Raw genomic sequence first — 23345 nt, 5'->3', positions numbered from 1 at the left:
CATACCTTGGCTGATTCCCTATATGCACCAAAACCCTAAAATGAGCACAAGCAAGCTCTCCAATCCAAACCAAGCTTTCAATTCCAATTCGAAAAGCACTAATATGTTCCAATGGCTCCCAAACTCACAATAATCAAGCTATATACATATAAATCACCACAAATTAACCTACACTACTAGAAAATTAATTATTACAGACGGATATTTCCGACGGATTTTATCCCACTGAAATACAGACGGAATTTCAGAGGGATTTTTTTGTCGAAAAACAAAAAAAATAGATTAGTATAAATTACAGACGGAAAAGAGAATCCGTCTATAATTCCGTCGGAAAAATTAATTTTTTTTTGTAGAATAATTACAGACGGATTTTCCGTCTGTAATTAAGTAGATAAAACGCGCATTTTATTAAATTATTACAGACGGATTTTTCGTCTGTAATTTAAAATTTTCTATCCGAAAATTTTAATTTAGACCTAACCTATACCCTCTTCTCTCTCCGTGGCAGCCCTCGTTCAAACTGTGTTTCAAGCTCCATTCAGAGTTACTTTTCTCCCTGGCACGAGATCAAACACGAGGGTTCTTCCTCTCTCCCTGGCACAAGGATTCAGAGTTACTTTTCGAGCTCCATTCAGAGATCAAACACGAGCTTCTTCCTCTCTCCATGGCACGAGTTACGTTTTTCTCCGTGGCTGCTACTTCTGCTTCTTCCGCCGTGGCCGTTGTCGCTGCCGCCGCTGCTTGCATCGCACAATCTCTCTGTCATCCCTTGCGTCCTACAAGATCCCCCGCCGCCGCTCTCGTCGCGGAGCTTTCTCTGCCGACGCTCTCATCGCATCTGCTCCCTCTGGCACCTCTTCCATCTAATCTCAACTCGCTCTCTCAGTTCTTCTTGTAACCATCTCAAATTTCAGGTATATAAATCCTGATTTTGTGATTCTGTTCTTTGTGATAAATCTTAGGGCTCAATTTTTCTGTGTCAGTTTTAGGTTTATCATACTCTACTTTTGTGCTTCGTTTGAATCTGTGGATTTACTCGGATTTTGATGAATTTTTTCTGCAATCGAAGCTTTCGTTTGAATCATTTGCTTGGACAAATGTTGAATCTGTTCTATTCTGCTTTGTTGAAGTAATTTGTAATTCAATTTGAGCTATTTGTTTGATAATTATTTACAACTTTCATTGTTTGATAATCATTTGCTTGTTATTCAGTGTTACAGCTCAAGATCTTGTTGACACTATGCTTCTAAATTTGCTTCTAAATTTCTGATATCTTCACTCTTAACGATGGATCTGTAACGCCTCTACTCAAGGTTAGGGTTTCATGTCTCTAATTATATGCTAATTATGAGATTATGTTGATAGTAATTGAGATTGTGAATGTTGCAGAGCATGACAGTGCATAATATGTATGTTGGAGAGGGTTCAGACTTCCAATATAATATATAAAAGGGTGGCTGAGCAGTGGGGTTCTCTTGGTGACTTGACTGTGTCTGTTACATCGATTCGATTCGATTGATACAGAAGGAATACTCAGGATCTGCTAGAACTGGCGATGGATCTGTTAGACAAGATCAAGTTGGTCTAGCGGGTCAAAATACTCAGGTTAATATTTCAATTGCATAACCCTTATAGAGTTCTATTTTATGTTTCAGAATTGTTATTCTGGTAAATAAGGTTTAGTTCAATATTTAATCTGTATTGGTTTCTGTGTTGTTGGCTTATGTATTTTGCAGCTTGTTCATCAGGGTTCACTGAATTATATTAGTTCCTGATGAGTATTTTGGAGGAAAAATGAATCTCTCCCAAAACACACAAATCTAACCGGCAAGTGCACCGGGTCGCATCAAGTAATAAAAACTCACGAGAGTGAGGTCGATCCCACAGGAATTGAAGGATTGAGCAATTTTAGTTTAGTGGTTGATTTAGTCAATCGAATCAAGATTTGGTTGAGTGTTTTGTAATTTGCAGAAATTAAATTGCATGGAAGTAAAGGGAACAGGGAATTAAAGTTCTGAATCTTAAAGAACAAGAAATTAAATAGCAGAAACTTAGAGTGCAAGAAATGTAAATTGTGGAATCTTAAAGTGCAAGAAATGTAAATGGCTCGAAATGTAAAAGGGATTGGGAGTTGGATTTGCAGAAATTAAACAAGGAAAAGTAAATTTGCATCAAACAGAAGAGTAAAAGGTGTTTGGGATTGAACTGGATATGAAGCAGAAAAGTAAATGAACATAGAAAGCAGTAAACAGAGAAATGAAATGGGAAATTCAGATCTCAGGACCCAGAGACTAGAAAACCAAGTCTAGATCTCAATGCCTTCCTAGATCCAACAAGAACACTTGCAAGGGAATTGTAAATTGCAAAGAAAGTAAATGAAGAGTAATTAACAGAAAATTAGATTCAATTAAGCAAGAAGGAAACAGAGAGATCCAAGGATGAGATTGAAACAAAATTTCTTCAATTCTTCAATCCAAGATCCAAGACAATTGTAATTGAAATTGAAAGCAATAAAACTGAGAGAAAGAGAAGTGAATTCTCCTTCCCCAAGACAAAGAAATTAAAGTTCACTTAATAACAAAAGCTCTCCGAAAACTCTTATGAAAATTCCAAAAGAAAGCTCTCCGAAGAACTTCAATTCTATCCTATTTATACACTTTCTTCAAATGATCTTCAAGCCTTGAGTTGGGCCTTTGCTCTTGGTGGAATTGGGTTGAAAGAGGCCTTGGTTGATTGCTCTTGAAGTTTGAAGAAGAACCAAAGTGAACCAATTGAACCGGTTTTGAGGTTAGCAAAAGTTGGACCAAAAGTTGGAGCTAAAGTTAGGGGTCTAACTTTGGCTCCAACTTTTCATAGCAGCCCACAAAATCTGCTGGTTTGAACGTTGGTGCCAACGTTAGGGGTCTAACTTTGACCCTAACGTTGGCCTTGCCTTGTGTGCTAGTGGCGCCAACGTTAGCCACCAAGTTAGGGGGCTAACGTTGGCGCAAACTTTTGCTCCTTCCTCATTGAATTTTCATGTGCCAACGTTAGCCTCCAAGTTAGGGGGCTAACGTTGGTGCAAACGTTGGATGGCCAGGGAGGAATTCATGTGCCAACGTTAGACTCCAAGTTAGGGGGCTAACGTTGGCACAAACGTTGGATGGCCAGGGAGGAATTCATGTGCCAACGTTAGCCTCCAAGTTAGGGGGCTAACGTTGGCGCAAACTTTTGGTGCCCAGGGGAGAATTTTCAAGTTCCAACGTTAGCCTCCAAGTTAGGGGGCTAACGTTGGGGCTAACTTTTCAACCAAAAGTTTGTGCAAAAGTTTGATGCTAACTTTAGGTCCATCTTCTTGCTTCCTGGTTCAATTTCACTTATTCCAATGCCATTCCTTCTTGCTTCAACCTTTCTCCAAGCTTTCTTCACCTATAATTAATCAACCAAACACATCAAAGCTATGCTCATAATCATGAGATATTCATTCTTTCATAATATGTGACAATTATAGTATAAAACCTCATGAAATAGCATGAATTCATACATGGTTGATTCAATCAAGGGAAACATGAAAATCTAGCTAATTGGCTTGCTTGTAGCTAAAGAAAGTGCATAATTCTAATGAAAACGAAAGAAAAAGACTAGTTAAAATAGGTTAAGATGACTTGTCATCAGTTCCCAGGTAAAGCTGGCCCTCCTTGTCTCTCCCAAGTCTTGAAGACATACTTAATCAATTTTTAACCCTTTAATTCTTATCTTCTGTGAGCTCTGAAGCAATGGTAAAAGGATTGGAGGAGTTAGGAAAGTGCTGTTGATTCCTTTTATTGTTGATCTTTTTCTAGTCATATTCTAGCACTTGTTCTGTTTGGTTTATTTTCTTGAGAGTAAAAACTAAAACGAGGTTCAGGGCATACTATAAGAGGTGAATTTAATACATTAACAGATGTAATACATTCGTTTTTTTTGAAAGATAATATAAAAAATAATTATTTTTATTGTGGCATGTAATTGGATGTATTTGTAAATTAAATTCTTTTAAACATTAGCCTGAAAAGAAAATGTGCAAGTTTCATTGAACCTTGAAAAGGGATCGAGATGGGGGGAGGGGCGGCGGGGGCACCCGATTTCTTCTACAAGGAAGCTCAGCGCCTTGGCTATGTTGCTCGCTCTGCCTTCAAGGTTCTCGAAACTTCTGTTTCTTCTTCTTCTTCTAACTAACTAACTAACTTTGAGTTAACAGCTAGTACAGATACAGAAGCAGCACAAGCTCATCAAGGCTGGCTCATCCGTACTGGACCTCGGCTGTGCTCCGGGTGCTTGGCTTCAAGTTGCTTGCCAGAGCCTCGGTCCTCCCAATCATGGCGGTTCCGTTCTCGGCATCGATCTCAAGGTAACCCAAACCTCCATCTCTCAAGGATTAGAATTCTCATGTCTATCTTTCTCAAGGCATATTAATTTTGGCATGTTTCTTCGTATTATTGTATAATTAGGTAGCTGTTATTGTATAGGACAAGGGAATAACAAGACAAATCCCATCCAAAACTAAAAGAAGCACTCATGATCACGTAGGTCTAGTCGATATATAACTGAAGCTATATACATCTTTTACATGAATTAAACCATCATTCATGCAGAATATATATAATCATCACCATTAACACTTTTCAGTTTTTCCTACTCCCTACTTGGCACGCTAATAATGTCTTTCTCTAATTTTAATGATTTACTTTGGGCTTCAAATAATTGAGTTTATATATGATTTACTTTCAGTTTTTCCTACTCCCTACTTCCTTGCTGTGGACATATGGAGTTTATATATGATTTTTTTTTTCTTGAGAAATGCTGCTATAGTTACATCATTTTGTTTAGGATGCCATCTAATTAATATGTTTCCTTTTTCTGTTCATTATTTTTGTTTAGGATGCCATCTAATTTAAAGCAGGGTCAGGATGCTCACAACACTGGGATTCATGTTGGCACCTTGAAATGAGACCAGGGAGTGGATGAAGAAAACTGTCTCAGCATCAATGGCAGTGCAACTAATGCTACCGTTTCTAGAGCACTCACATAGAACTATGCATAAGCTTAAGTCTTTCTACTTTGGACAACTTTCACCCACTACAAATTTAGCATATTAAATTGACTGTAAGTTCGTTCTTTCTTATTTTCTTTTGGCCTTGAACCATCAATTCCATCAAACTATCAAATTTGTTATTGATTAGAATTTAGAATATAAGCTTCTCTATTCAATTAAGTTACTCAACTTCCCTTGAAATTTGATTATGCAGGGTCCATGCCTAAGCAAAGTGCTATTAGAACACGTATAGTTGTAATGGCTGGCCAAGAAGGCCCTACAATTACAAGAACAAAAAGAAAAAGTGCTACTCAACATGGTCAGTTTCTTAAACAAAGATGAACTTATTTTATTTAATGATAAAAGAAGGAAGATTAAATTTACTGATGCATTGGTATGGCAAAGCATGATCATCTGCAGGTGGTTCGACATTGCTTGATCTTCTGCAGGCTCTAGAAGATTATTTGCCGGTTCTTTTGGGGTTAGTCAATGATGGTAAGTCTTATATTTGTTCTTTATTATGTAATATGTGCTTTTTTTGCCTTTCTGTAAGATAAATATTCTAATATTTGCTTTATGATGAAGGAAGCCATTTACAATATAAAGTATAATTTGTTTGGGTGAATCAAGAGGATGATGCTGAGGTAACTCCAACCATTTTTCATAATATGTCTAATGGTTGGTATGAAGTGTTGTCAGTTTTACATTTGATGGCAATGCTATTACTATTACAGGCTAATTTTTTACTGCTTCCAAGATCATCCACTGATGGTTATCAGCTTAAGGTATCTGAAGGTAAGTAATTTGGAATTTTAACACAAATCCATTGTACGAAATAGCCAAAATCCATTGTAATAAATTGGTTTAGACCTCAAATTAGACTCTTTACTCTTGAGATAATTGTTGTATATACTGTAATACTTTATTTATAAGAATGTTCTGTCTTCACAGTTGCACTGATCTTTAGTATATATTGTGTTGATTGTGAAAGTAAAATAGTCGTTACTTGTAACAGAAAGCAGACGAGCTTCTGTTGATATCTTCTTAAAGGCTGCTGGATATCTGGATTGTGCTGTCAAACATGTTCTTCCCCAGTTGCCGGCCGAACTCAGGTTAGTACATATATATGTCATTTATGCAATACTGGAATGAAGCATTTTCTTTCCCTGTATATGACCTATATAGTTTTCTATATTATTTGATGTTTATTACATGTGTTCTGATTATAGGAGGAATTTACCAGTAGACTTAGCAGAAGGAACGCTTCGAGCACTCTCTCTACAGGCATTAGGATATTGGCCAAGTGTAATTTGTGACATTCATGTAACATTGAGATGGTCATCTTATTTTTTTTGGGTATTTTTTTATTAAGACAATGAGATATTGGCCAATGATGTTGAAAAATAACATCCAATTTTATAGGTATCATGTAATGAATATTATGTTTATTTATGTGATTTTTGGCTTTCTTTTTTCAATTTACAGTGTTTGATGGAGTAAATTTAGAAAACAAATCTAAAGTATTCATTTTGCAATGGAAAAATCTAAAAAAAATTCTATTTTATCTTACTGACGGATTTACAGATGGATTTTCTGTCTGTAATCAGAACGAGATGATTTTTCAAAGTTCAAATTACAGATGGAAAATCCGTCTGTAATTAGAGACGAAAAATCTATCGAAAAATTTGTCTGTAATTACAGACGGAAAATCCGTCTGAAATTTCGTCTGTAATTACAGACGGAAAATCTGTCAGAAAATCCGTCTGTAATTACAGACGGAAAATCCGTCGGAAAGTTTGTCGCCTTTTGGAAATGGATAGAAAATTTACAGAGGGAAAATCCGTCAGTAATTGCTAAAAATCCGTCTATAATTTTTAGATGGAAAAAAAATCCGTCGGTAAATAATTTCCGATGGGGCTTTTACAGAGGGACAAAATCCGTCGGTAATTTCGTCGGTAACCAAAAATCCGTCTGTAATAAAGACTAAATCCGTCTGTAAATCTATCTGTATTAATCCATTTTCTAGTTGTGCTAGCATTCAACATGAACATAATATCACAAGGGTTTAATGTCTCTTACCTTTTACAACAATTTTAATAGCTAAAATCCAATGCTAAGCAAGGATTAGAGTGAATCTAAACATCCAAAATCACAAAAACTCACTTATCCAAAAGCCCTAAATACCCGAAATTTTGAGGAAAAGAATTGAAGGGATTTCGAGCTTTACTTACCAATTTCTTATATGAGTCTTGTAGAGCTCTTCAGAAGGAACGCGTAGCCACAAACAGTGTGGCAATCGGAGCTTTGTAGTTCAAGATATGAGCTTGAGAATATGATGATGAATAGTGCCCAATCTCTTCTCCTCTCCCTCTTTCAATTTCTGATGTGTGTGTTTAATTTGTGTTGTGGCTACATGGGTTCATTAAATGAACCCTTATATATGTTGGGCTTGGGCCCAACTTGGGCCCAGTCCAACCCGTTAGCATTTTAAACCCGTTTGGCCCAACATCGGGCCAAACCTTTAAATTAACGCCCGGTTTTCAACTTCTAATATTTTTCTAAGGTTTTTGACGGTTTTCACTTTTTCTCATGCGGTACCGGGCAAACTCAAACCGGTTCAACTGGTTCAACTTCCAGTTCGCAGTTTTTCACGGTTTTTCGCAGAAAATACATTTTCTTACTCAGAAAGACCTACTGAGTCCAAAAATCACTATTAAATCCCCAAATTCTCACTCTAACATTTCAGAACGTAATTTGGGCATTATTATCACTTAATTAACCAGTTGATTAGTTGCGGTTCTTACATTCTCCCCACCAAATAAGAAATTTTGCCCTCAAAATTTGAATTACCTAAGAATAGCTCGGGGTAATCCTTTTGCATCTCAGACTCCAATTCCCAAGTGTGCTCTTCAACCTCTGCTCGCTCCCAAGCAACTTTAACCAATGAAACTTCCTTTTCTCGCAACTTCTTCACACTAGCGTCGTCGATCCTCACTGGCGTTACTTGGAAGTTTAAGTTCTCTCTCAACTCGACCGACTCAGGCTCCAACACAAGAGCCACATCCGATGTGTACTTACGGAGTTGTGACACGTGGAATACGTCATGCAAGTTAGACAGATGAGGTGGCAAGGCAACTTGATATTCCACCGGCCCGAATCTCTTCAGAATCTTGAACGGTTCAATGAACCTTGGATTCAACTTCTTGTTCTTAATAACTCTTCCAATCCCAGCTGTCGGTGTAATCCGCAAAAATACATGTTCTCCCACTTCAAACTCTAACGGCTTCCTTCTCTAGTCCGCATAACTCTTCTGTCGACTCTGAGCAGTTAGAATCCTTGCACGAATCTTCTTAATGTTCTCAGTAGTCTCTGCTATCACATCAGGATCCAAAACACTTGTTTCACCATATCCATACCAACAAAGTGGAGACTGGCACTTCCGTCTATACAAGGCCTCATACGGAGCCATCTCTATGCTCGCATGAAATCTATTATTGTACGCAAACTCCACCAACGGCATGTATCGGTCCCAACTCCCGGGTTGATCCAACACACATGCTCTGAGCATATCCTCTAACGTTTGAATAGTTCTTTCTGACTGTCCATCTGTTTGCAGATGATATGCGGTACTGAGACATAGCTTTGTACTGAAAGCTCTTTAGAAAGCTCCCCAAAATGTTGATGTGAATCAGGGATCACGATCTGACACTATGCTCGATGGCACACCATGCAACCTTACTATCTCCTTTATATATAACATTGCCAACTCCTCCATAGAACAGTTCACTCGGATAGGAAGAAAATGAGCGGATTTGGTTAAGCGATCCACGACCACCCAAACCGCATCAAATCCCGACATAATCTTCGGTAAGCCGGTCACAAAGTCCATCGCAATTCCTTCCCACTTCTACTGAGTAATCTCAAGAGGCTTTAGCATTCCCGATGGTTTCTAATGCTCTATCTTCACCTTCTGGCAAGTTAAACACTTGGATACCACTGTTGCTACATCACCTTTCATCCCAGGCCACCAGAACATCTTCTTTAAGTCATAATACATCTTTGTGCTTCCAGGATGAATAGAAAACCCACTGTTGTGAGCTTCTGACAACAGATCTTGCCTCAAGCTCCCGACATCAGGTATACAAATCATTCCCTTGTATCTCCAGAATCCTTCACCATCCTTAGTGAATTCTTCACGCCTCTTCTCACTAACTGAAACAATTACTGAAGCTTCTGCTCATCTTGCTGAGCCCTCTAAATCTCTTCCTTAAACATGCTTGAGATCTGTAACTGGTTCAAACAAGCTCTTCCAGCAACTTTACCAATATCCAGCTTAAGGTCTACAAACTTATCCATTAACTCCTCCTCCTTGATTATCATCCAAGCAATTGTTAAAGATTTTCGACTCAATGCTCTGCTACCACATTCGCCTTTCCAGGATGATAACTTAGTTCAAAATCATAATCCTTTAGCAAATCCATCCACCTCCTCTGACACATATTTAGCTATTTCTGATTAAAAATGTATTTGAGACTCTTATGATTAGAAAAGACGCTAAATTCACTCCGTACAAGTAATGTCTTCAAATCTTCAATGCAAACACCATCGCTGCTAATTCCAAATCATGACTGGGGTAATTCACCTCATGCAGTCTCAGCTGACGCGAGGCGTAAGCCACCACATTCCAGTGTTGCATCAACACGTAACCCAAACCCTTCAAGGAAGCATCACAATATACTTCAAATGGTTCATGCGGTTTCGGCAAAATCAAAATTGGTGCTGAAGTTAACTTTTGCTTCAAAGTTTGAAAACTTTCTTCATACTCCGTCGTCCACACAAACGGCACCTCCTTCCTTGTCAACTTAGTCATCGGTAGTGCAATTCGGGAGAATCCCTCAATGAATCTCCGGTAATATCCGGCTAAGCCCAAAAAGCTCCTGTGTTCCGTCAAAGTCGTCGGTCTTTCCCATTCCATCACCGCTTCTACCTTAGAAGGGTCCACAGCTATCCCTCCTTTGCTCACCACGTGACCTAGGAACTTTACTTCCTCCTTCCAGAACTCGCACTTGGACAACTTTACCACCACGAATTTATCCAAAAATGGACAAAAACACTCTGTTCATGTAACCCATGAAAATAGCAGGTGCATTCGTTAACCCAAAGGACATTACTGCAAACTCGTAGTGTCCATAGCGTGTCCTAAATGCGGTCTTAGGGATATCATCCTCTTTCACCCTTATCTGATGGTAACCGGATCTCAAATCAATCTTGGAAAGCACTCCAGCTCCTTGCAGTTGATCCATTAAGTCATCTATCCTTGGCAGCTGGTACTTGTTCTTCACAGTCACTTTGTTTAACTACCGGTAATCCACGCACAAACGCATTCCTCAATCCTTCTTCTTTACCAATAAAACTGGCACTCCCCACGGTGATACACTCGGTCGAATGAACCTCTTATTCAGAAGCTCTTCCAACTGAGTCTTTAACTCTGCTAGCTCTATCGGAGCCATCCTATACGGCGCAATCGACACAGGTCCGGCTCCTGACACTAATTCAATCACAAACTCAATCTCCCTTTGTGGTGGGAACTCTGGAATATCTTCCGGGAATACCTCCAGAAAGTCTCTAACCACCGGGATCTGATCTAAGTTCTGGGCATCGCCCGAAGTATTAACAGTTAACAAGATGTAACCCTGATGCTCTTCCCCACTACAGTGCACCATTAGGGTTTCTGTCTACACCAAACAATCGATATCAAAGTGATCAGTCTCAATATCAAAATCCTAGTACTTCAATTATCCCAAACAGTCACTCACAAACAAGCATGCTATGCATATATTAAGTAGATAACCTAATAGGATCAAAGAAAAGACACACAGAGTATGCAATGAAGTACAATTGGTCAATCCCTCAGGCTCACGAGGACAAACCATTCTGATACCACTAAATGTAATACCCTAATTAGCTTAAGCTTTACCTCGCGTCGTAAAGCAAAGGTTAATCAGAGATTACGACAGTTCTAAGTTCATACATATAATATATAGAAAGGATTAATATAATCTAGAAGCCCGGTGAATAATATAACTCAAAACAGCATTTGAAAAGTGCAAACATATTAATGAAGCTTCTAACTTAAAGCACAAGATATAGATAAGATATATCAAAATATAATAGTGTAACATCATAATAATCTAGCCACGACTCGCGGAGTTTAAGCTAGCTAGCCATATACAAACCATACATGAAACTATACAGTAAAAACAGCTTATACAAGTTTTGTTCTCTCAAATTCAAGCCTCTAGGCAAAGCAAAATACAAAAGATGTGAGACATATACAAAAGAGATTAAAAGACTTCAAAACAAATAAATATCCTCTGCTCTTGTCACCATCAAAGCAACTCACCGAGGTGGGTTACGACCTGTATCTGAAAAATACAACAGAAATATGGTATGAGAACCGGAGGTTCTTAGTATGGTAACAGTGCCCAGTGATGTAAGATATAAGACCCCGGGATGCCAAAGGCAATCCAAAACTTCATATCCATCACAAGATTCAATCTTAAGGCATACTAAAACAAATAAGCCTAATATATAAACTTTAACATAATTAAACCAGGTAATCTATCTTAGGGGATTTCTATTCTAACCAAACACCGCTTTCCCACAGCCTTCACCAACCTATCCTGCATGCGATCCCATCGCCACCGCCTTCCGAACCTCCTCAATCCCAGTAGAAAACATAATTACTTACAATGCAAGTAAATCACAAGTAGAAGCATATAAGGCAAATAATTCAAATAGCAAATAGGCATGATATACAAATAGGCAAGCCATTACAAGTAGACAAAGCATACAAACAGATAGAAAATGCATATGATGAATGCCTATCCTACTGGCTGTGATATCACATTGTCGGTTCAACTGCCAACCCGACACATCTCCATGGAGACGTTGGCCTTCAGAATCCTCATGTGGGAACCCCCGGGATATAGCGCTCGGACCACTGTTCAGGTACTTGCGCCTGCACGTCATATGGATCCGAAGGGATGCAATTGGGATACTTGATAAATCCATATTTGACGATAATTTTTGGCTTGATTTGAGTGAATTTCATCACATAAACTTGCACTTATTCCCTTAAATAGCATGTTTTGAGTTTTCCTCCAGAATTGTGCTTAATTATGAAAACAAACTCTTTTGTGCCTAAATTAGCCTATTTTATTTCATTTACCTTCCATTCGATACCTTGATGTTGTTTGAGAGTGATTTCAGATGTATAAGGTAGGAATGGCTTGGTGAAAATGGAAGAGGAACAAGCGAAGAGGAAAATTCATGAAGAAATGAAGGTTGGAGCTTTTCAGCAGTGTGCGCACGCACAAGTATGCGTGCGTATGCACAAGGAAGATTTGCTCTTCCACCCTTCTCTTCTCTTGGTTTTCCCTTGATTTTCTACTTGTTTTATTTAGTTTTCATTGCATCTTTTTTTTATTTTAGTAATTTTATATTTGTTTTGGTTTAGTTACTTGTTAATTGAATAAATTGCAAGTGTTTGATTGATTGATTGGGTTGCTTCTTACTTTCTTAAATTTTGATTTCATTTTTTGATGAATATGTGCGCTGAGCATCGAGTCTTTGTTTGATTGCCTAATTGAATTGTGAGTTTGATTCATATGTTGTCGCGACCATATGTGTTAAACTTTATCCTTGTTTGGCATCTTGAATTGTGCACTTTTACTTAAGTAGATTGAGTTGAAATTACTTGTTCATCTTGAATTTCATATCAAAATCATCACATGTCCGGTACTTGTTTGTTGTTAATGCTTTGCATTTGTTTGAGTGACTTAACTTGATTCTGATCAAGCTTGTCACTTTTTGCAACAAGTACCTTTACCATGTGACTTTTTCATTATGTTTTATGATGAATAAGTAGTTTTCTCTTCATCGTGGAATTGGTTATTGTTGATTGTGCTATTTTACATCAATTTTGCGTTTTCACTTGCACAATTTCAATATCCAATATCTCTTATACTCAATTCACTTTAGTTGTGGTTACCTAGGGGTGCTTGTGCTTCAAGTTTTGCTTATTCTTTACTTGCAACCTAGGCCACTTGATTGAGGAACATGCTATTTCTTTTAATTGTGTGGTTTCTGTTTTTAACTGACCAATGTGTTGTGTTCTAAATTGTGCGCACTTAGAATACATACATTGTCTTCTATCATACCACACTCATATGACCTCTTCCTCAATTTATGTTTGTTTGTTTTCTACAGTGACCCGAAGTCTCGGTAGCCACCAGCTGAAGGTGGAGCCTCACAGTCCTTCACCCCCGGATTGAGTGCATGCATGGACGATTGTGCAACGTTTAAGTGTGGGGGAGGATCCGTAAGTTTGGGGCGTAAAATTCTCTTTCTCTGAACACTTTGCACTATTTCCTAGTTTTTAGTAGTTATGCTTTCTTGTAAATATTTGTTAGTATTTTATTAGAATTATATTTTGCTTAATTTGCTTGTATATATCATAGCTTGTTATAGTTTTATAGTAGTTATATGTCCATGTTGCCTAGTATAGAAAATAAGTTTGGTAAAATAACAAAGAATTTTCAAGAATTCTCTTCTAGGGCGTTCCATTGATTGGATTTGAAACTTGTTTTGAACTTGCTTGAAATATTATTAAGGAATATAGAAAAGAGCTTGAACAAAATACTTAGTGAGATTTGAGCTTTAATTGTGTGGTTGTATATTATCAACCACAAATTTTGTTCTTGTGTTAAACTCCTTTTATGATTTTGATCATAGATTTGCTTTAATCTTTATATCCTATACTTGTTGTTTTGAATGCATTTAGTATGATTGATGCCATTTTTTTAATTTAAACTCACTTAACCCATATGGCCAACCCTTAAATCTACCTTTGAAAACCACTTTGAGCCTTTAATTCCCCTTTGTTCTAATTTTAAGCACATCATTTGCCCTAAGTGAAAAAACCATTAATGTCAATGTATTATATCTTTGATTAGCTTGGGTTTGAGTGTGTGTGTTAATCAAGTGTAGGGGGGAGATTTATGGGAAACATTGGTAGTTAGTGCTTTGGGTATTCATTAAGAAAATTTTTGAAAAATGGACAAACACTCATCCATCTATTACTTGAAATATATGCATATCTCTTTGTTGATAAAAGAAAAATTTTGTGTACATACTATGTTCCAAAAACAAAGAAGGAAATAAAAATGAAAATAAAGGATGCATATGCGATTGAATTGGAAAGAAGGATGCATGAGTGAATGTGAGAAAAAGAGGATAAATGGGTAGTAGGTTGTTTTGTCATGTATATGGGATGATATAGGATTAGGTGGGATACTTGAGCTAATCAAAGATCCAATCTAATAGCCCACTCAACCATATTAATCCTACCCTTACCTAAGCCCCATTACAACCCACAAAAGTCATCATGATATTTGCATTCATTCATCAAATATTAGTTGATTGTTAGATGACTTTCAAATCTTTGAAAACATGACTAAAGGAGGATTGAGTGATTAATCCCTAAACACCGAGCGACTAGAGTGTATACACATCCGGTGAGGGATTCAATCGCTCAATTCTATGATTCCATCCCTCATATTGTGTCTTCTTGCAAGTTGTTGAAAGTAATTTCTGAATATTTCAAATCAAATCTTTGGACATTGATTATATTGCTATATTTTCTTGTCTTGGCCCTAAGTTCCTACTTTGGATTGATTGAGATTCTTTTTGTTTGTTTTGTACCAAACTCCATAGGACATCCTATTGTACATATAGATAGATAACATTTTGCATAGTTGCATGCATATAGTTAGTACATTGAATAAATTGTTTAAGTTCGGTGTTGTGATGAGCGGATATTTTATACGCTTTTTGGGGTTAATTTCATATAGTTTTTAGCATGTTTTAGTTAGTTTTTAGTTTATTTTCATTAGTTTCTAGGAAAAATTCATATTTCTGGACTTTACTATGAGTTTTTTGTTTTTTTGTAATTTCAGGTATTTTCTGGCTGAAATTGAGGGAGCTGAGCAAAAATCTGATTCAGGCTGAAAAAGGACTGCTGATGCTGTTGAATCAAGGAAGGGCTTGAGATCTAGACTTGTTTTCTAGTCTCTTTGATTCCCTGAGATCTTTAATTTTATTTTGTGATTGAGCTGAGCATCTGAGCGTTCCTTAATTCACTGCACTTCAAAATCTCAATTCTGTTTTAATTCCAGCATCCAATTTCCTTTATTCTTCCGGTAATTTAAATTTCCAGTTGCTTGATCTATTGCTTTCTTTAATTTTCAGCACCCACACCCCTTTAATTTCATGCAATTTACATTTCTTGCAATTTAAGATTCTTGCAATTTACATTTCTTGCTATTTAAGTTACTTGCCAATTTACATTCTGCAACTTTAAATTCATTGTCCTTTACTTCCTGTTGGTTACAATATCACACAATTCACATCAATGTTAGCTTGACTAAACTAATCACCCACTAAAGTTGCTTGATCCATCAATCCCTGTGGGATCGACCTCACTCACGTGAGTTTTATTACTTGATGCGACCCGGTATACTTGCCGGTTAGATTTGGGTGTTTTGGAAATTTATTTTTCCACAAATTTTCCCATCAAGTTTTTGGCGTCCCTTTAAATATGGGTTCGGCCTCCCTCCCTTCCCATCCACAATTGCACCTAGCTCTCCTTCTCTCCCTCTCCTTTCTTTTCTTTTTGCTTGAGGACAAGCGAACCTCTAAGTTTGGTGTGCCTATCCGTGATCACTAAGATCATGGCTCCTAAAGGAAAACAACCCACTCCAAGAGGCAAGAAAGAGAGCGTTCCAAAACTACTTTGGAATCAAGGGAAGTTCTTAACTAAAGAATATTCAGACCATTATTACAAAATAATGGGTCTAAGATCAGTGATCCCGGAAGTTAGATTCGATCTGAAAGAAGACGAATATCTGGAGATCCAGGAGCAAATCCGAATCAGGAACTGGGAGATCCTAGCTAATCCTGAAACAAAAGTGGGAAGGAATATGGTCCAGGAGTTCTATGCTAATATGTGGCAAACAGACAGGCAAAGACTATCTGGATCTGCTATCTATGACTATCGGACCTTGGTCAGAGGAAAGATTGTTCATACCCACCCTGACAAGATCAAGGAGATCTTAAAGCTACCTCAGCTGAAAGATGATCCAGACTCCTTCAATAGGAGAATAATGAGAATAGACAAGGGCCTGGATAAGATTCTAGAGGATATATATATCCCTGGAGCCAGGTGGACCACTAGCACGAAGGGTGTCCCAAATCAACTCAAAAGAGAAGATCTCAAACCAGTCGCCAAAGGATGGCTGGACTTCATTGGGCATTCTCTGCTGCCCACTAGCAACCATTCTGGAGTCACTATTAGAAGAGTAGTGATGATCCATTGCATCTTGATGGGAAAAGAAGTGGAAGTTCATCAACTGATTTCAACTGAATTCTACAAAATTGCAAACAAAAATTCCAAAGATGCCAGGTTGGCTTATCCAAGCTTGATTTCTATGCCTTGCAAGGACGCTAGAGTAAGGATGGGAATAACTGAGTATATCTCAGTTGAACGGCCAATCACCAAAGCATCAATGGAAAAACAACAAGCACAGGATGACACCATCAAGAAGAAAACACAGGAATTTCTCCCAGAAATCCCTCAATCTGAATACTGGGAGTATCTTGAAACATCTATTACCAAGATGCAAGAAGCTATGAAATAAATAAAGAAAGAACAGAAGGAACAAAGTAGCATTCTTTGCTATTTGCTTAAAGAACAGGAGGAGCAAGGGCGTGATTTAAGGGAATTGAAGCGCCAGAAATTATCTCTTGAAGGACCAAGCACCCCCGCAGATTAGAGGAACTTCCACTTCCCATAACAAAGGTTGTTAAATTCTAATTTTTTCTTTAACTCTGTGATATTTGTCATTATAGGAGTTTACCTTAGAAAGTAGATATAAGTAGTAGTAATTAGCATACCTATTTTGATCTTAATTTCAATTAAGTTATAATTTATTTTTCTCATCATCAGCAAACATGAATAAAATAGTAGATCTTTAGAATAAGAGGCAATAAATTTCGAGTTTTTAACAAGAAAAATTCTAATTATTTACATGTGGTGGCAATGCTTTCTGTCTTCTGAATGAATGCTTGAACAGTGCATATGTCTTTTGAATTTGATGTTTAAGACTGTTAAATATGTTGGCTCTTGAAAGAATGATGAACATGAGACATGTTATTGATAATCTGAAAAATCATAAAAATGATTCTTGAAGCAAGAAAAAGCAGCAAAGAACAAAGCTTGCAGAAAAAAAAATAGAGAAAGAAAAAAAGAAAGCAAGCAGAAAAAGCCAAAGCTCTTAAAACCAAAAGGCAAGAGTAAAAAGCCAATAGCCCATAAAACCAAAAGGCAAGGGTAATGAAAAGGATCCAAGGCTTTGAGCATCAGTGGATAGGAGGGCCTAGAGGAATAAAATCATGGCCTAAGCAGCTAAACCAAGCTGTCCCTAACCATGTGCTTGTGGCGTGAAGGTGTCAAGTGAAAACCTGAGACTGAGCGGTTAAAGTCAAGGTCCAAAGCAAAAAGAAGAGTGTGCTTAAGAACTCTGGACACCTCTAATTGGGGACTTTAGCAAAGCTGAGTCACAATCTAAAAAGGTTCACCCAATTATGTGTCTGTGGCATTTATGTATCCGGTGGTAATACTGGAAAACAAAGTGCTTAGGGCCACGGCCAAGACTCATAAAGTAGCTGTGTTCAAGAATCATCATACTGAAATAGGAGAATCAATAACACTATCTGAATTCTAAGTTCCTATAGATGCCAATCACTCTGAGCTTCAATGGATAAAGTGAGGTGCCAAAACTGTTCGGAAGCAAAAAGCTACTAGTCCCGCTCATCTAATTAGAATCTGAGCTTCACTCAAAAACTCTGAGACATTATTGCTTCTTGACTTATTAATATTCTATTTTATTTATCTAGTTGCTTGGGGACAAGCAACAGTTTAAGTTTGGTGTTGTGATGAGCGGATATTTTATACGCTTTTTGGGGTTAATTTCATATAGTTTTTAGCATGTTTTAGTTAGTTTTTAGTTTATTTTCATTAGTTTCTAGGAAAAATTCATATTTCTGGACTTTACTATGAGTTTGTGTATTTTTCTGTAATTTCAGGTATTTTCTGGCTGAAATTGAGGGAGCTGAGCAAAAATCTGATTCAGGCTGAAAAAGGACTGCTGATGCTGTTGGATTCTGACCTCTCTACACTCGGAATGGAATTTCTGGAGCTACAAGAGTCCAAATGGTGCGCTTCTAATTGCGCTGGAAATTAGACATCCAGGGCTTTCCAGCAATATATAATAGTTGATACTTTGCTCAAGGATAGACAATGTAAACCGGCGTTCAACGCCAGTTTCATGTTGCAGTCTGGCGTCCAGCGCCAGAAACAAGTTGCAAGTTGGAGTTCAATGCCAGAAAAGGATCCAAAGCTGGCGTTGAACGCCCAAAACAGCCCTATGCACGTGATTAGCTTAAGTCTCAGCCCCAGCACACACCGAGTGGGCCCCAGAAGTGGATTTCTGCATTATCCATCTTAGTTTACTCATTTTCTGTAAACCTAGTTCACTAGTCTAGTATTTAAACAACTTTTAGAGACTTATTTTGCATCTCTCATGACATTTTAGATCTGAAATTTGTACCTTTTGACGGCATGAGTCTCTAAACTCCATTGTTGGGGGTGAGGAGCTCTGCTGTGTCTTGATGAATTAATGCAAGTATTTCTGTTTTCCATTCAAACATGCGTGTTCCTATCTAAGATATCCATTCGCACTTCAATATGAATGTGATGAATGTGACAATCATCATCATTCCCCCACGAACGCGTGCCTGAAAACCACTTCCGTTCCACCGTAGAATGAATGAATATATCTTGGATCTCTTAATCAGAATCCTCGTGGTATAAGCTAGATTGATGGCAGCATTCAAGAGAATCCGGAAAGTCTAAACCTTGTCTGTGGTATTCCGAGTAGGATTCAGGGATTGAATGACTGTGACGAGCTTCAAACTTGAGAGTGCTGGGCATAGTGACAGACGCAAAAAGATAGTAAATCCTATTCCGGTAGGATTGAGAACCTGCAGATGATTAGCCGTGCGGTGACAGCGCATTTGGACCCTTTTCACTGGAAGGATGGATGGTAGCCATTGACAACGGTGATCCACCAACACACAGCTTGCCATAGGAGGACGTGCGTGCGTGAATCAGAAAACAGAGGAAAGCAAAATTTCAGAAGACAAAGCATCTCCAAAACTCCAACATATTCTCCATCATTGCATACAAGTATAATTTGTGTTCTGCCCTTTTATTCCTTGCAATCAAATTTGATAAGTGAATTATTTTATTATTTTCCTGACTAAGAGTTACAAGGTAACCATAGATTGCTTCAAGCCAACAATCTCCGTGGGATCGACCCTTACTCACGTAAGGTATTACTTGGACGACCTAGTGCACTTGCTGGTTATTGGTACGAGTTGTAAAAAGTGTGATTTACAATTCATGCACCACCCTCTCCTTTGATTGTGATTAGCATGAGGACATCCTAGTGTTTAAGTGTGGGGGAAATGATGAATCCATATTTGACGATAATATTTGGCTTGATTTGAGTGGATTTCATCACATAAACTTGCAGTTATTCCCTTAAATAGCATGCTTTTGAGTTTTCCTCCGGAATTGTGCTTAACTATGAAAACATGCTCTTTTGTGCCTAAATTAGCCTATTTTATTCCATTTACCTTCCATTCGATACCTTGATGTTGTTTACGAGTGATTTCAGATATAAAGGTAAGAATGGCTTGGTGAAGATGGAAGAGGAGCATGTAAAGAGGAAAGTTCATGAAGAAATAAAGGTTGGAGCTTTTCAGCAGTGTGTGCACACACAAGTATTCGTGCGTACGCACAAGGAAGATTTGCGTGCGACGCGTACGCGTGACCCACACGTACGCATGACGAGCGTCACGTGACCTCATTAATGCAAATTGCTGGGGGCAATTTTTGGGCCTCCAGGACCCAAATCCAACTCATTTCTAAGGCTATATCATGCTGAATTGAACCTTGGAGAAGGGGGGCTATTAGGGTTAGCTTTAATCATGTTTTAGTGTAGTTCTCTAGAGAGAGAAGCTCCCCCTCTCTCTAGAATTAGGGTTCTTTAGTTTAATTTCTTGTAATTTCTACTTTTAATTCTTGTTTTCATTTACTTTTCCTTGTCATTTATTGTTATTACATCTTTATTCTTCTTCATTTCTCTTGTTATTTCCTTTATTTTGTCATTTTTATGTTATGAACACTCTATGTTAATTTTACTTTCAATTAAAGCAATTTATGTTTTATGTTCATTTAATGCTTTCTTTAGTTGTTGTTATGATTTTCTTGCTTTTCATAGTTAGATTTTATTTTTAATGCATTTTAATATTATTTTATTTTCATGCACACCAAGTGTTTGATAAAATGCTTGGCTTAGCCTTTACATAGTTTTTCTTTACTCTTGGCTTGAAATTGGTGACTTTGGTGATCCTTGAGTCATTGATGTCCATTCTTGTTTGATATATTAGAGTAGTTAGTTGATTTGGTCTCCCTTGACTCTATGTGACCCATTAGTGTTGACATAGGACTTATAGATTGAAATCAACTATGCCTATTTGACTTATATTCGATGTAAGGTTGACTAATTAGGATTAACTCTTCATAATCATCATGTGTTTGTGGTCAATGACTAGGATAGGTAACCTTAGCCCTCAATTACTTGCCAAGAGGTTTCTTGCATTTGAAGTTTTATTGCTTTGACTTTAATTGCTTTGACTTTAATTCCTTGCATGATCATTTAATTGTTTTGATGTTGAATTTCTTGCATGTTTAGTTTTCACACTCTTAGTTGAGAAATTGGGTGTTTCGGTGGAATTGATTTGTGGATGTCCATTCAGCATTGTGTGAGGATTGTTAATTGGTTTGGTTTCCCTTTACTCTAAGTGACCCACTAGTGTTGACTTAGGAATTAGGGATTAGAATCTATTATGTCCTTTTGACTAATTCTCAAGTAGGATTGACTAATTGGGATTAATTCCACACAATTTCTATGTTTGTGGTCCACAACTAGGATAGGAAACTTAGATTAACCACTTCTTGCCGAGAACGCTTTTTAGCATTCAATTTCCATTTGCATTGCTTTTAATTGCTTTCCTTTTAATTCCTCGCATACTTATTTAATTTCTTGCCATTTACATTACTTGCATATCTTGCCATCCCATGCTCTCTCATAGCCAATAATGGTACACTTAATTGTAACTCCTAGGGAAGACGATTCGGGAGTTCAAAACTCTCGGTTATAATAATTGTTTTGTAATGTGACTATTCTTTTGATCTAAATTTGATTGGGTATTAGTTGTTAATCTAGACTATACTTGCAACGAATGAATTCTATTTTGAGAAAAATCTAAATCGACGATAAATTCTTATCCTCAATACTCTTGCCACAGACCTCACATCTCAATGCAAGCGGAACGAACCACCGCCCTTACACCTCCGCCGCTACCTCGACAGGCGGGATCCAACCACTGTCCCTATCAGGCGCATAACGTCTCATAAAATCAATATAAAATAATAGTACAGTGATTTTTCAAAAAACAGTTTCAATACATTACTGATTCCTCATTACACATTCGAGTCCTCAACTCATCTCAATGGTGCACGAAATTGTGATTATCAATGGTGCCAACAACTTGGTACACGCAATTGTAATCTCAACTCTTTATCACAGCTCCGCACAACTAACCAGCAAGTGCACTGGGTCGTCCATGTAATAAACCTTATGTGAGTAAGGGTCGATTCCATGGAGATTGTCGGCTTGAAGCAAGCTATGGTCATCTTGTAAATCTCAGTCAGGCGGATTCAAATGGTTATGGAGAATTAATAATTAAAATATGAATAAAATATAAAATAAGATAGAGATACTTATGTAATTCATTGGTGAGAATTTCAGATAAGCGTTTTAAGATGCTTTGTTCCCCCTGAACTTCTGCTTTCCTATTGTCTTCATCCAATCATTCATATTGTAATGACCCAATTTTCAGTACGCCTAGGACATACCAGAAACTGAGTGCTACCAATTTGTCATCCTAAAATAAGGTTTCTTCGGCCTACAGGAATAACAACTCACTGTAGGTGAACTTGGGCCTACAGGACCTCTAGGGCCAATAGAAAAGTAGCAGATGAATATACAAATATCTCTGGAGTTGCCTTAACGCAACAAATGACCTTTCAATAGGCCCTCTGCTTGTTCTCTATTCTCTTTATCATATTACTCTTTTCACTTTGTCTTTTTACTCTGCTCTGATTACTCTGTTCTCTGTATCTCTTTACTTTTTTCTGATTACTCTTTCCTCTGTATCTATATTACTCTTTTTCTCTTTATCTCTTTACTTTACTCTGGTTGCCCTGTTCTCTGTGTTTCTCTACTCTGCTCTGATTTCTCTGTTTAACGTATGTATTTAAAGCTTATGTAAATTTCGGTATGAATAGTTGGTCTGTCCCAAGTATTGGTTCATTAAGTCTATACTGAAACAGTTTAACTTTTCATATAATACCTAACCCTAGTCGCAACTCAAGGACTGACTATGTTGCCCTAGTTCATTCACTAATTTCTATCTGTTTTTCTGTCATTAAAACCTTACAGACTTTTTCTTTGATTTTTATCTCTTCTTTAACTTCTTATCTGTCCTTTATCTTTGCCTCACTAATATGTTATTACCACTCCCTAAGTGTTTTATGAAGGTAATTATGAGATTCTGCACTTAAAGTTGTCTTTCTAAAGCTTTTACAGAAAATTGCCTTTTCCGCATTATTTTATTATTTTTATTAAAATATTATTTTTAATTAAATATTATTATTTAATATTTTATTATTATTTATTATTTTATTATTAAATTTTCGAAAATTACCTTGCCCTTACCTTTTAACCTTTAAAATGAACTTTTTACCCCAGTAACTTTTAATATTTTTACTTTAACCACCCTAACTTTCAGAAATTACAAAATAACCCCTCAAAAACCAAAATATTTACCTCCTTGCCCTTTCTAAGATCTAAAAGGTTTTCTTCAATGTTCTTCACCACACTCAAAGTGTTCTTCATGTTCTTCGTATATTCTTCAGATTCTTTCTCTGTTTTTACCCGTTTTTCAGTCTTTTCAGCAACCGATTTTTACCAAAATTCAT

The 23345-nt window shown here is 37.3% G+C and overlaps 1 long non-coding RNA gene and 1 other non-coding gene across 2 annotated transcripts; both read left to right on the top strand.

Annotated features, from left to right (window-relative positions):
• Positions 1-558: 558 nt before the first annotated feature.
• Positions 559-1772, top strand: LOC107632749 (uncharacterized). The gene is made up of 4 exons (XR_001618707.3): positions 559-914; positions 1213-1313; positions 1390-1605; positions 1737-1772. It is a non-coding gene; the product is annotated as an uncharacterized LOC107632749 (long non-coding RNA).
• A 3244-nt stretch (positions 1773-5016) lies between these two features.
• On the top strand, positions 5017-6531 carry LOC107632717 (uncharacterized). The gene is made up of 6 exons (XR_002362406.2): positions 5017-5124; positions 5268-5372; positions 5474-5548; positions 5639-5848; positions 6069-6165; positions 6283-6531. It is a non-coding gene; the product is annotated as an uncharacterized LOC107632717 (transcript).
• Positions 6532-23345: the final 16814 nt, after the last annotated feature.

Source organism: Arachis ipaensis, chromosome B1 (genome assembly GCF_059453495.1).
Source record: "Arachis ipaensis isolate K30076 ecotype BB chromosome B1, ASM5945349v1, whole genome shotgun sequence".
In the NCBI taxonomy this organism is placed as follows: domain Eukaryota; kingdom Viridiplantae; phylum Streptophyta; class Magnoliopsida; order Fabales; family Fabaceae; genus Arachis; species Arachis ipaensis.
Note: the sequence above shows the minus strand (reverse complement) of the source record. Positions and strands in the feature narration are given on the sequence as shown.